At 44.4% G+C, this 11,861-nt stretch overlaps 1 pseudogene; it reads left to right on the top strand.

Moving 5' to 3' along the window:
* Positions 1-10,128: 10,128 nt before the first annotated feature.
* Positions 10,129-10,292, top strand: LOC115527035 (annotated as a pseudogene).
* The last annotated feature ends 1,569 nt before the right edge of the window (positions 10,293-11,861 follow it).

Genomic DNA, 11,861 nt, shown 5'->3' with positions numbered 1-11,861 from the left:
TACTGAAAATATCATGAGATGATTAAGGAAATTTAAATAGTTACTGAATTATTAAGCCATGATTGTTAACTTTATTGGCAACAATATTATGGTAGTGGAAATATAAATCTATAGATTTTATTTTATTTTTAAAATTTTTTAACGTTTATTTATTTTTGACACAGAGAGAGAGCATGAGCTGGGGAGGGGCAGAGAGAGAGGGAGACACAGAATCCGAAGGAGGCTCCAGGCTCTGAGCTGTCTTCACAGAGCCCGACGTGGGGCTTGAACTCACAGACTGCAAGATCATGACCTGAGCTGAAGTCAGATGCTCAACCGACTGAGCCACCCAGGCGCCCCTAGATTTTATAGATACATAATGAAATACTTGAGGAAAATATATATTGAAGTACTACCTAACAAAAAAAAATTGTCCTTTTTAATTTTTACAAAATTATTCTTCTGGTTTCTCTTAGCCTGTAGTCAAAGGAAACCTGAAACCTAGAACTTCATATTGATAGCTCACAGAAAGAGCTCTCTAATCCTGTAGCACCAGTACCCACAGTGACCAGATGGGCATATATAATAGGATGGAAGCAGAACACTCCTCTCTGACTACGGGATCTGTAATCCTACGAGTATGGAAAGCAAGCATTCCTGTTGGTCTTTTGTTTCACATCCTCTCATTGCCTGGGAGGGAAACAGACACAGTCATGGAAAGTGCACATCAGAACAACGTAACAAAAGTTCCAGTTTCTAGTAAGAAGACCAGGAAAAGACCCCTAGGAATACGAAAATGGTGGGGAGGTAGCTGAGATAATAAGCAATCCTATGAATCTGTGTATAAACTAGACTTGTATCCAGACTGTAGAAGCCTAAATCTAAAAGTAAAGAGCATATCCAAATCTTTGAAAACAAAAGTATGTGGTAGACTTCCATAGACTCCAAACCATGCACACTGAATGGGGACAGATAGCAATCACACTGGAAATACCGATGTAGAAAGCAAAAACCACAGGTGACAGTAGGACCTATGGCTGAACCTAGCCAGGTGAGATGCAAACTCAAAGATCATCATTCTCCATAGGATGTGTTCAAACACTTGAGTCCCATAGAATTCAGTTGACCACAATACAATGCCACACTGTCTGGCAAATAAAATGTAAAATCTTAACATCTCTAATAAGAAAAGTTAGCATACATATACATACATATATATATATATATATGTGTGTGTGTGTGTGTGTGTGTGTGTATTCAATATATGTATATATTTTAAGTTTGTTTTGAAGTTCATTTATTTATTCTGATAGAGCACACAAGCAAGGGAGGGACAGAGAGAGGGCTCCGCACTGACAGTGTGTAGCCTGATGTGCGATTCAAACTCACAAACCCATGAAATTATGACCTGATACAAGATCGAGAGTCAGACGCCCAACCAATTGAGCCACGTAGGTGCCCCATGAAAATATATTTTTAAAAAGTGATGAAATATTAAAAGGTTCATTTCAACAAGCAGGGCACTTACTAACAATGTTAATAAGCCCCATTTTCTTCTCTAATTGTCCTCAGGCAGTAAGAAATCAGTGCTATGAGGGGTGGGGGCGGGAACTCTTCCCAATTAGATTAAGGTCTTTAGTAAGGAAAGGAAGAATGGACATGAAGTAGTCAACTAGAAGTCTGTGCCACAATCCCTCCCATGCCCCTGTTGAGGAGTCCTAAATTACAGATCTTTGTATCTGTATACAGATGGAGATATGGAGACCATAGATTATTTATCACAAAATACATCACATATGTGAGACACTCCATGTGTCATACATGTATGGATTAAATAAAAAATCCATATTTCACTTGAACTACAAGGCCAGTGGTTCAAGAGAGAAAACCAATGCCAACTAAATGGACACAATGACTTCTCCCTACAAATCTGTATTCGATACTCATTAAGTCATTAATACTTCAGGCTAATTTTTGACACATGTCACTCTTGTAAATATATGAAAAGTTGCTAAAATAAATTGGTTATTTCTGTGACAATGACAACAATGTCACTTAGGGATCATTCTGCCTTCAGAAATGTTAAAATGTGAAAATTTCATACTTGTATATCCAAAACCTTATTTATGAAATAGGAAAATTTCCAACATTGTTGAACCTTTTGTGCATATTTTCAACATGACATCTCTTTTCCACCACAGGCATACTTTTCTCAAGAGAAACTACCAAATATGTAACCATGTCTTGTTTGGTCTCATTTTCAAACCATTCTAGAAATGGGGTTCTATGTTTGACCTGCTTCTGTCATTCAGCAGTGAGACTCACCCATGCTGATGTGCACAGCTGCCAGTGTTGTGTACTATCCCAAGGCACATACATAACCACAATTCATCAATTCTCCAGTTGAACATGGGAGAGATTTTCTGTGCTTTGCTCCACAATTCTCATGGTTTTCTTCTGGAACACGTGTGTGAGTTTCCTGTGGGTACTGACCTAGATGTGGAATTGCTTAACTCTAGATGATGGCTTTTCTTACTCTAATTACTGAAATATGGGTCTCTATTCTTTCTCCTCCACCATGAGTATCCTTTCTTTATTAATCCAACAGATGTAATATCTCTGTCAGTCGACCTTCAGAGGAAAAAGAATGAGGAGGGAGAAGGAGGTGCTCCTTGGCTGACAGGTACCTCAGGGTACCTTGAGGACAGCCTGAGGACCCAAAGACAGACAGTGGTGAGGGCGAGGAGCAGCTCTACTGTGGGCTCTAGGAGGAAAGGTGTGAGTGGGACTGTGCCAGGCAGGGAACTGGGGTCTCAGGCACCAGCTTAGGGGATGTCACAAAATCTTTTGAGGTCATTACTATGCTGTGGAACATGTAAATTTAAAAAGACAATAGTGTTTTATGGTGAAAAGGCAAGTCTTAATTATGCAATGCACAAAGGAAGCCATCTGGAAATAGCTTGCTCTCATGACCCTTATGATGGACTTACATGGTTACCGCCTCCATGGTCACAGATGGCAAGCCCTCATCACACCCTGCTGACTGCCTGACTGCCTCCATGCTCTTCCCCTCCACACTGTCCCTACCTCACCAATATTATTATTTCTTAGTAAAGAGCTTATCTCACTGAAGCTCTTGCTATCAGGAACTGGTTTCTGCTGTCTGTGCATTAGGAAGAGCTCTGAAGCTCTGAAGAAACAACTATTGGGAGGGCTCTGAAGAACTGAAAGTGAGTCAGGATGAGAAACAGTGAAGGTAACCCCACTGACAATGAGGAAAGGAAGTTATTTTTATTGTGACCCTCACTTAATTCACTCATGGATTCTACCATTGAACATTATCATTCCTTGTGTTAACAAAAAGCCCACAATCAGGGTACCTGGGTGGCTCAGTCAGTTAAGCAACTGACTCTTGGTTTGGCTAAAGGTCATCATCTCGCCATGAGTTTGAGTCCCACATTGGGTTCTGTGCTGACAGTGCAGAGCCTCCTTAGGATTCTTTCTCTCTCTCTCTGCCCCTCCTGCATTATCTTTCTCTGTCTCTCTCAAAATAAATAAATAAACTTAAAAGAAATAAAATATTAAAAATTAAAAATTAAAAAAAAAAAAAAGCCCACGGGGCACCTGGGTGGCGCAGTCGGTTGAGCATCCGACTTCAGCCAGGTCACGATCTCGCGGTCCCTGAGTTCGAGCCCCACGTCAGGCTCTGGGCTGATGGCTCGGAGCCTGGAGCCTGTTTCTGATTCTGTGTCTCCCTCTCTCTCTGCCCCTCCCCCGTTCATGCTCTGTCTCTCTCTGTCCCAAAAATAAATAAAAAACGTTGAAAAAAAAATTAAAAAAAAAAAGCCCACAATCAAATACGAACTTGTGCACATGGTATTTGAAGCCTGTGGCAATCTGGACCCACTCATTTTAAACATCTCGTTGGCAACTGCTCCTTCACTGAACTTGAGCCACACTTGACCAGTGAGTGTCTCCTGAACATGTTTCCTCTTTCCCTTTAGCATGTGGTACTGGGGAAGCATTGTTCCAATTCTGACTCATGCTTCAGTTTTATACCCTCAATACAGCTTATCTCCCTACAGAGACTGTGAACCCCTTACAGGCTTTACTCACTAGGCTGCACACCTCACCCTATCTTGTTCAGAGCAAAGACTCTGACACACAACACGCACAAAGCCAGTGTTGTACCTAAAGTTCCGGTCCTATTAAACTGGAACACTTTGATATACCAAGACCAAGTCAGATCTGTCCAGATTAGTTCACTAACAGTGCATTTGCTCATCCCCTTGATTCTTCCCACCTCTATGAGCAGCACTACCATCCACTCATCATGAGGAAAACCTGTGTGTCATTTCACATCCTCATTCAGCCCTCACTCCCTTGCCTAATCATTCATATGTTCTATAGGGTCCATGACCACAACTGCTCCAGGTGCCTGCTGTTTGGGCCTTTTACCATCTCTCCCTGCATGGCCACAGTCCTAATGGCTTCTCAGATTCCATCTTTCCTGAGCTCATGTATGCAGGGACCATTAAAAGTACAGGTGTGGTCAAATCACTTCTGTGCCCCACATGTCTCTGTAGATCCAGCACTCCAACTGCCTGGGCACATTTTCCCCCATGTTCCCCTGCTGCTCCAAGGACACTGAGCTGTGAGCTTCCTAAACTCACCCAGCTGGCTCCACACTTTGAGACTGTGTAAGCTCTAGATACATAGATACGTGTAAATATCTATATGTGGATGCACTCCCCACTCTGCCTTGCTTTTTTATATATACCAGCTATTGTCACAGGGCAAGGCATGTAGGAGGCATTTCAGTGATTCAAGAAATGAATAAATTGACCCACTTCAGAAAAATTATGTTTCCCCATCTTTGAAATGTGTGGGTGACTTGTGATGGCATGTGATATCCATGCTAGTTGATATCTCTGACTTTCATGAATGGCTAATGTGTGTTCCCTCGAGACCAGGAAGAGATGCACAAGAGTTGCAGGGATAAAGACCCAACCTCTGATGATGGTTCCCTACCTGACATGGTTTTAGACCAGCTACTCCTCAGTTTCTGAGATAACCTGAAAGACAAAACAGAACAAACCTAGTCAAAACAAGTACAACTTAGTGACAAGATCTTGATACATAAACACCATTTTTCAATAGTAAAGAGCCAGAGCAAGAGGCGCCTATGTAACTCAGTCAGCTAAGCATCTGACTTCAGCTCAGGTTGTGATCTCGCAGTTCAGTGAGTTTGAGCCCCACGTCGGGCTCTGTGCTGACAGCTTGGAGCCTGGAGCCTGCTTCAGATTCTGTGTCTCCCTCTCTCTCTCTGCCCCTCCCCTGCTCATACTCTGTCTCTCTCAAAAATGAATACACATTAAAAAAAGAAAAAGGGGTGAGACTCCTTGGAGAAGCAGTTGATTGCAAGGATGCTGTAGGAAAATATGAGCTGGGATATCTGGAAGTGCCAGAAAGTTCTAAAAAGAAAAGGTGGGGCTTGTTAAAGAAACAGGATACAACGTGAAGGAGTTTTTATTGGTCTTAGAGTAGTAAAAAAATAAAATAATTATAACCCATAGAATATACAGACACATCATAAATAAACAGTTGAATAGAAACAAAAAAGGGATCCTAACAGTGGATCCCAATTAATGCAAGCAGAAAATGGGGCACCTGGGTGGCTCAGTCAGTTAAGCGCCTGACTCTTGGTTTTGGTTCAGGTCATGATCTCATGGTTCATAAGTTTGAGCCTCGTGTTGAGTTCTGCACTGATGGTGCAGAGCCTGCTTGGGATTCTCTCTCTCTCTCTGTCCCTGCCCCACTTGCACCCATTTGCTCTCTCTGAAAAATAAACAAACACAGAAGAAAGAAGAAAGAAGAAAGAAGAAAGAAGAAAGAAGAAAGAAGAAGAAGAAGAAGAAGAAGAAGAAGAAGAAGAAAGAAGACGGAAGAAGATGTGTCACGACCGGCATGACAAACACCGAGGTCAGGGTCCTGAGGGTAGGGGAATGCAAGAAAAAAGAGATAGAAGAAAGTTTGGGAACAGGAGGGTCCCCTGGGCTGATGGCCCAAGTGATGGCTTTATTGTTGCTGTACACAATCTTTTATATCCAGACTCTTATGGGTCAGGCCATTCTAAAAATAAACAGGTTTCACATAATCGCTGCCAACCAAAACATTTAGTTCTGTGTTCCTGGTGAATTTTCTAAACGGGTCACAACAAGACCTTGTTGATAAGCTTGCTAGCAAAACACAATTCCCATGTTTGTTTCTATCTGACTCAGGGTAGAAAAAGGGAGGTAGCATTACTGCCAACACCTGCAGACCACAGGCTTCAGGAATTAACTTTCTAAGCCTTGACAAGGCTTTCGTATGCCCTTGAAAGTGGGGTAATGGGAGGGGGAACCACCGGGTTGGCTAAGTCAACAGGGAATGTTGCTCGACCCGGTCTCAGCCTGGCACTGGGGCCCGGCCCCCCACAAAGATGAAAGAAGACAAAGAAGGAGAAGAAGGAGAAGAAGGAGGAGGAGGAGAAAGAAGATGGAAGAAGATGAAAGAAGACAAAGAAGGAGAAGAAGGAGGAGGAGGAGAAGACGAAGACGAAGACGAAGAAGAAGAAGAAGAAGAAGAAGAAGAAGAAGAAGAAGAAAAGCAGTGGAGGAGGAGGAGAAGGAAGGAGGAGGAGGAAGGAGAAGGAAGAAGACGAGGGAAGGAGGAGAGGGAGAGGGAGATGGAGAGGGAAAGGGAGAAGAAGAAGAAGAAGAAGGAGGAGGAGGAGGAGGAGGAGGAGGAGGAGGAGGAGGGGAATTTTAGTTTTCTTCCTTAGGAGCTATCTACTCACTGCACAGTGGAGGTGACCTCCATGCATGTCCCCTCACTCTCAGAGCTCACAGTTCAGACAGGGGCATAGCCAGTCCACACCAAACTCACAATATGTTTTCTGATTGTGGTGCTCATTTCCTGTGCTATCCGTGATTTTAGCATTTGGGATTCTCTGCAGTGAGAAAAGGAGGGTCCAGTTCCTTCTCCTGTACCATGAGCTACTTAGGCTATCCTTTCCCTCACCCTGATTCACCTTGCACACCTGAGTCCTAGGCATCTGAAAATGAGTGAATGAGGTAAAGCCAATGGAAAGCAAGAAGGGAGGGATATATGGGCACCCACCAGGACCCATTCAGGGTGGAGCTGAGCCTGGAATATTCAGGGAAGGGGGAGCTGTGTCCTTGGCCCTGCAGGGTGCTCTGCTCCTCTGTTTTCTCTCCCCAAGTAGTTCTATGTGACGATGGGGAAGAACTGTCCTCCCCAACCCTACTGAGATGGTCAGGCCTTTGGGTGGGAGCTTGTTCCTTTTCCTTTCTCTGCCCTGAGGCTTCCGCCTGGAGCTGGGAGACTCTGCTCACATCGCCTTCCCTCTGAAGGGCTGACATGAAGGCTTCCACTTTCGGGCCTTCAGTGGTCTCTTTAACAGGTCTGCTGATGGTCTGCCCTCCTGAAACCACACTGCTGCCCCTGAGAGTTACCAGTGCCCCTGGAGCTGCCAAGCAGTCAGGCCCTGTGGGTGCTGGGATCAGAAAAGACTGTGTATTCCTCAGCACACAGCGTGTGTGGGAACCATGCTGCTGGACTCCTTCCCCACCAGTATAAGCAACAGACGTGGCTGCAGACACATCAGCAACCACGGGAAGGCTCTGGATGCTGAGCCGATCTTGGTCCCCTTCTCTGTGGAGCTCCATGGCCTGTGCCGAGTGGAGAAAACAGGGAAGCAGAGAAGAGCGTGAGACTGGAAGACTGTCACTTGCCTTCCTGAAGCAAACCACTCAAGATTATAATTAGGAGAGACTTTGAGGTCATCAAGTCCAGCAGATGCAGTAATCCCTGCTCTTGCACCCCCACAGCACTCACCCCACTTTTTGCACATAGTTCCACTGCCAGAAAAGAACCACTACCATTCACCAGCGACCATCCTCACACTTTTATCTCATACACGTCTTAGCATTTCTGCAAAACAGATTCCTAAAAGTGAGGCTGCTGGTCAAGAGCTATGCCATTTTACAGTCTTATGCTTAAGAACAAAATGTGCACATATACACAGGGCATGCTGCCAGGCCACAGATGTATACAGAAATCAAGGAAAGACTTTCTACTATTTGAAAGTATCCCACAGCAGATCAGATTGCCTGGGCTGTCATGGTCATCGTTCCAGAATGCACTGGACAGCGGGGATGCTGTTGAGCGCATTACAACACTGGGTATGAGATTAGAGGAGGTGACATCTAAGGGACCACAGATATTCAGAAGCACTTGGAACCTTTCCAAGGTAGGAAGGTCTATACACGGTGCCTTATTTGGCCTGAATCCTTCCAAATGAAATGCCTTCTCCCACTAAGCCTCAGAGAGAAGCCTGGAGGAGACTTAGCAGCTCTTCCAAATCACCCTGGCCCTTCTCCAAGAGTCTCTGCAGAGACTTACTGCTGGTTTCTTCTTGTTCTCCCCCTCCAGCACAGGAATGGAGATGATGTCACCCGCCGGCTGGGCCAGGGTCCCACTGTAAGCCTCTACTGGTGGTCTCCGCAGGTACACTAAGTCTTCCCAGCATGCAAACAGATCTTCCTTTGCATCTGGGGGATGCACAATTGTAGGTAAAAAGAGCGTCCAGTGACAAGCTTCAAGTGGAACTTTTTTTTTTTTAATTGTAGATGGATATCTTCACAAACTTCAAAGGAAGCAGCCTGTTGGGGAGCAAAGTGGGGGATTAGGTTGGGGTAGATGGGAAGGAGGAGTAAGGGGATCTCTAGGGCTTGTCAGAATTTAATCCTCTCTTGAAGCATTCCATGAGTCCTGTCCACTTGATCTCAGCCCTCACATCCACCTCCTTAGCACTGACAGGTGCAGTCTGAATTCAGGGTACATCATTTAACTCATCGCACTCCTGACTAAAGCTTGATGGTTCCTGGGGTGTCAAGGTGGTTCAGTTGGTTAAACATCAGACTTCGGCTCAGGTGATGATCTCATGGTTCATGAGTTAGAGACCCATGTTGGGCTCTGTGCTGACAGCTCAGAGCCTGGAACCTGCTTCAGATTCTGTGTCTCCCTCTCTCTCTCTGCCCCTCCCCCATTTGCTCACACACACTCTCTATCTCTCAAAAATATATAAATGTTAAAAAAAATTTAAAAAAAAACCTTGATGTCTCCTGACCACCTCCCAAAACTGTAGGAATTAACCCCTCACTGACTCTGCCATGCAAGGCCTCCTACTATTTGTTCCCAGCTTTTCTTCCAGTCTTATTCCCATAACCCTTCCTACCTAATCAACAACCACTTTCCCAACAAAGCCTGTGGATCCTATAGCTGTGTCTGATTTCTCCTCTGAATCCACCCCACCGCTACTGGTCTGGCCACGGAGGGCTCTGTGTTATGGGGAATCATGTGCCTGATGGTCATGTTCCTCCTGGATACATCTTACAGGGAGGCACTAAAATTCCTGGACTCACCTGGTCAGCTCCAAGCTCTTTGTGGACTTGAAGCCCTTTCCCTGGGTATCTTGGTCATTTCTGGCACTGACTGCATAGCTCACAGCTGGCTGTGCCAGCAACACGATATCAGGTATTGTTAGGTTTTGGCTCGTGTATGCAATGCCCACTGTCACCATTTGCACGCTGTTGTGCACATCAATCACTTCTTCTCTTTTGTTGATCTGTTGTTGGAAGAAACAGGAAAAGGGCCTTATCTTACATTCTCTTGCATCTGCACTCCTCTGCTCTGCTCCTAAATAAAGTGGCCACCGCAGTTAATGGCCTGTGGCAAGAACTCAAAGGGATGATAGCGTTCCTTCACAAGTAGTTCAAGCCCTGTATCAACAGAACTGATTCACATCTCCCTCTGCAATCTGACCTGTCATAGGAGCCAAACCCCCCTTCCTCAAGGTGCATGTGTTATTTTCCTACCTAGAAGTGCATGTGATCACCAGTAAAATAACAAAAACATGCACAGCCTAAGACCCAGCAATTCAACTTCTGAAAATGTATTCTACATTTACTTGCACACACACAAAGTTGTTCATCACCATAATTTCAACAATAAGACACTGGACATAACTCGAGCACTTCTCAGTAAGTGTCTAAGTAAACAAATTTAGAATTTTCCCCCCAAAATATCGCTTCTCGGCCTTTTGGCTAAGATCAAGTGTAGAGTTTGTGCAAAATGAATGCTTTATTAATTTTTATTTTTAAAAAGCTTTTTCACCTCAAAAATTCTAATGCAAGGGGCGCCTGGGTGGCGCAGTCGGTTAAGCGTCCGACTTCAGCCAGGTCACGATCTCGCGCTCCGTGAGTTCGAGCCCCGCGTCGGGCTCTGGGCTGCTGGCTCAGAGCCTGGAGCCTGTTTCCGATTCTGTGTCTCCCTCTCTCTCTGCCCCTCCCCTGTTCATGCTCTGTCTCTCTCTGTCCCAAAAATAAATAAACGTTGAAAAAAAAAAAATTCTAATGCAAAAAAACAATGAAATGCAAAGGGATCATTCTGGACTAAAGGATTAAAGAGGTGTGACAATCAAGTGTAATCCATGATTCTGGATTAGGAAATACAGCTATTATTCAAACAAATGAGAAAATGTAACACACATTCTATCAATATCAAATTTCAACAAATTGCATCATGGTTGCACAAGCAAAGTCCAAGTTCCGAGAAGATGTGTGAAGAATTTAAGGATAAAGGGGCATAATGCAACAACTTATGCCAAACTGTCAAATAGTTGAGCAAGATTAATCATTTGTGTCTTGTGTCTGCATGTGTTTACTGTTCCCTAATCCTGCCTGTACATTTCAATCAACTGGAAGCTCAGAAGCGTCTGCTGCCCAGAGAGCCTGAGTCATTCCACAGGAATCTTGGGAGTGGGTCCTGGGTACAGTGTTTCCTACACTTTGCGGGTAATTCCAAGGACTTGTCGAGGTTGAGAATCAATGATAAATCATGCAGCTCCCTGGCTGGTCCTCATGTGTTTCCTTTCCCCTCCTCTCTCACACTCACAAGGTGTGTAGTTGCTCACACCCAACATCTGGTTTGTACTGCCATGACCCACACCTTCATCCAGAAACCAGTACAGACTAGAAATTCCTTGAGCTGAAATCCAGAAAACCTGGGCCTCAGCCACCTGATGGTCTGAGAAACTCACTTTACTCTCTGGAACTCAGTTTGCTCCTGAGCAAAATGGGGATGTCTGTTGTGCCTGCATAGGAAGGTTGTTGTAAGGCTCACAGGAAATGGACACCAAATTGTTTTTTGCTTTGGATATTGGAGAGAATCAGAAAAATAAGAAGGACTGTGGAGCCTCAAGTTCCTACGACACACTGAACGAGAAAAAGCAAGCTGCAAATGGCACAGCCCGTGTGAAATCATGTCGAACATCCATATGTACAACATGAGAAGACTGCACTGTGCCTCCCAGAGTCATAAAACATTTAGTAAGCATATAGAAGGGGACAGAGGCATCTGGGCGGCTCAGTCGGTTAAGCTTCCACCTCTTGGTTTCACCTCAGGTCATGATCTTGCAGTTGTGAGTTCGAGCCCCACATCAGGCTCTGCACTAACAGCGTGGAGCCTGCTTGGATTCTCTCTCTTTCTCTCTCTCTCTCTGCCTGTCCCCTGCTCTTTCTCTCTCAAAATAAATAAGTAAACTTTAAAAAATAAGTAAATATATAGGAAAGGACAAAACCTGCATGAGAATAATGACCAAATTTGAGATAGTGGTAACTGGGGAGAAATGGAAATGCAACAAGGGAAGTGTGTCCAGAAGAGTAAACTATATTCATGTTTGGTTTTTGTTTTCCTCTAAACAATAATACCTCTGATGCAAGTATGGGAGGGATCAGCCACCTGTTAAAACTGGGTGT

This window comes from Lynx canadensis, chromosome A1 (assembly GCF_007474595.2).
Source record: "Lynx canadensis isolate LIC74 chromosome A1, mLynCan4.pri.v2, whole genome shotgun sequence".
Taxonomy (NCBI): domain Eukaryota; kingdom Metazoa; phylum Chordata; class Mammalia; order Carnivora; family Felidae; genus Lynx; species Lynx canadensis.
Note: the sequence above shows the minus strand (reverse complement) of the source record. Positions and strands in the feature narration are given on the sequence as shown.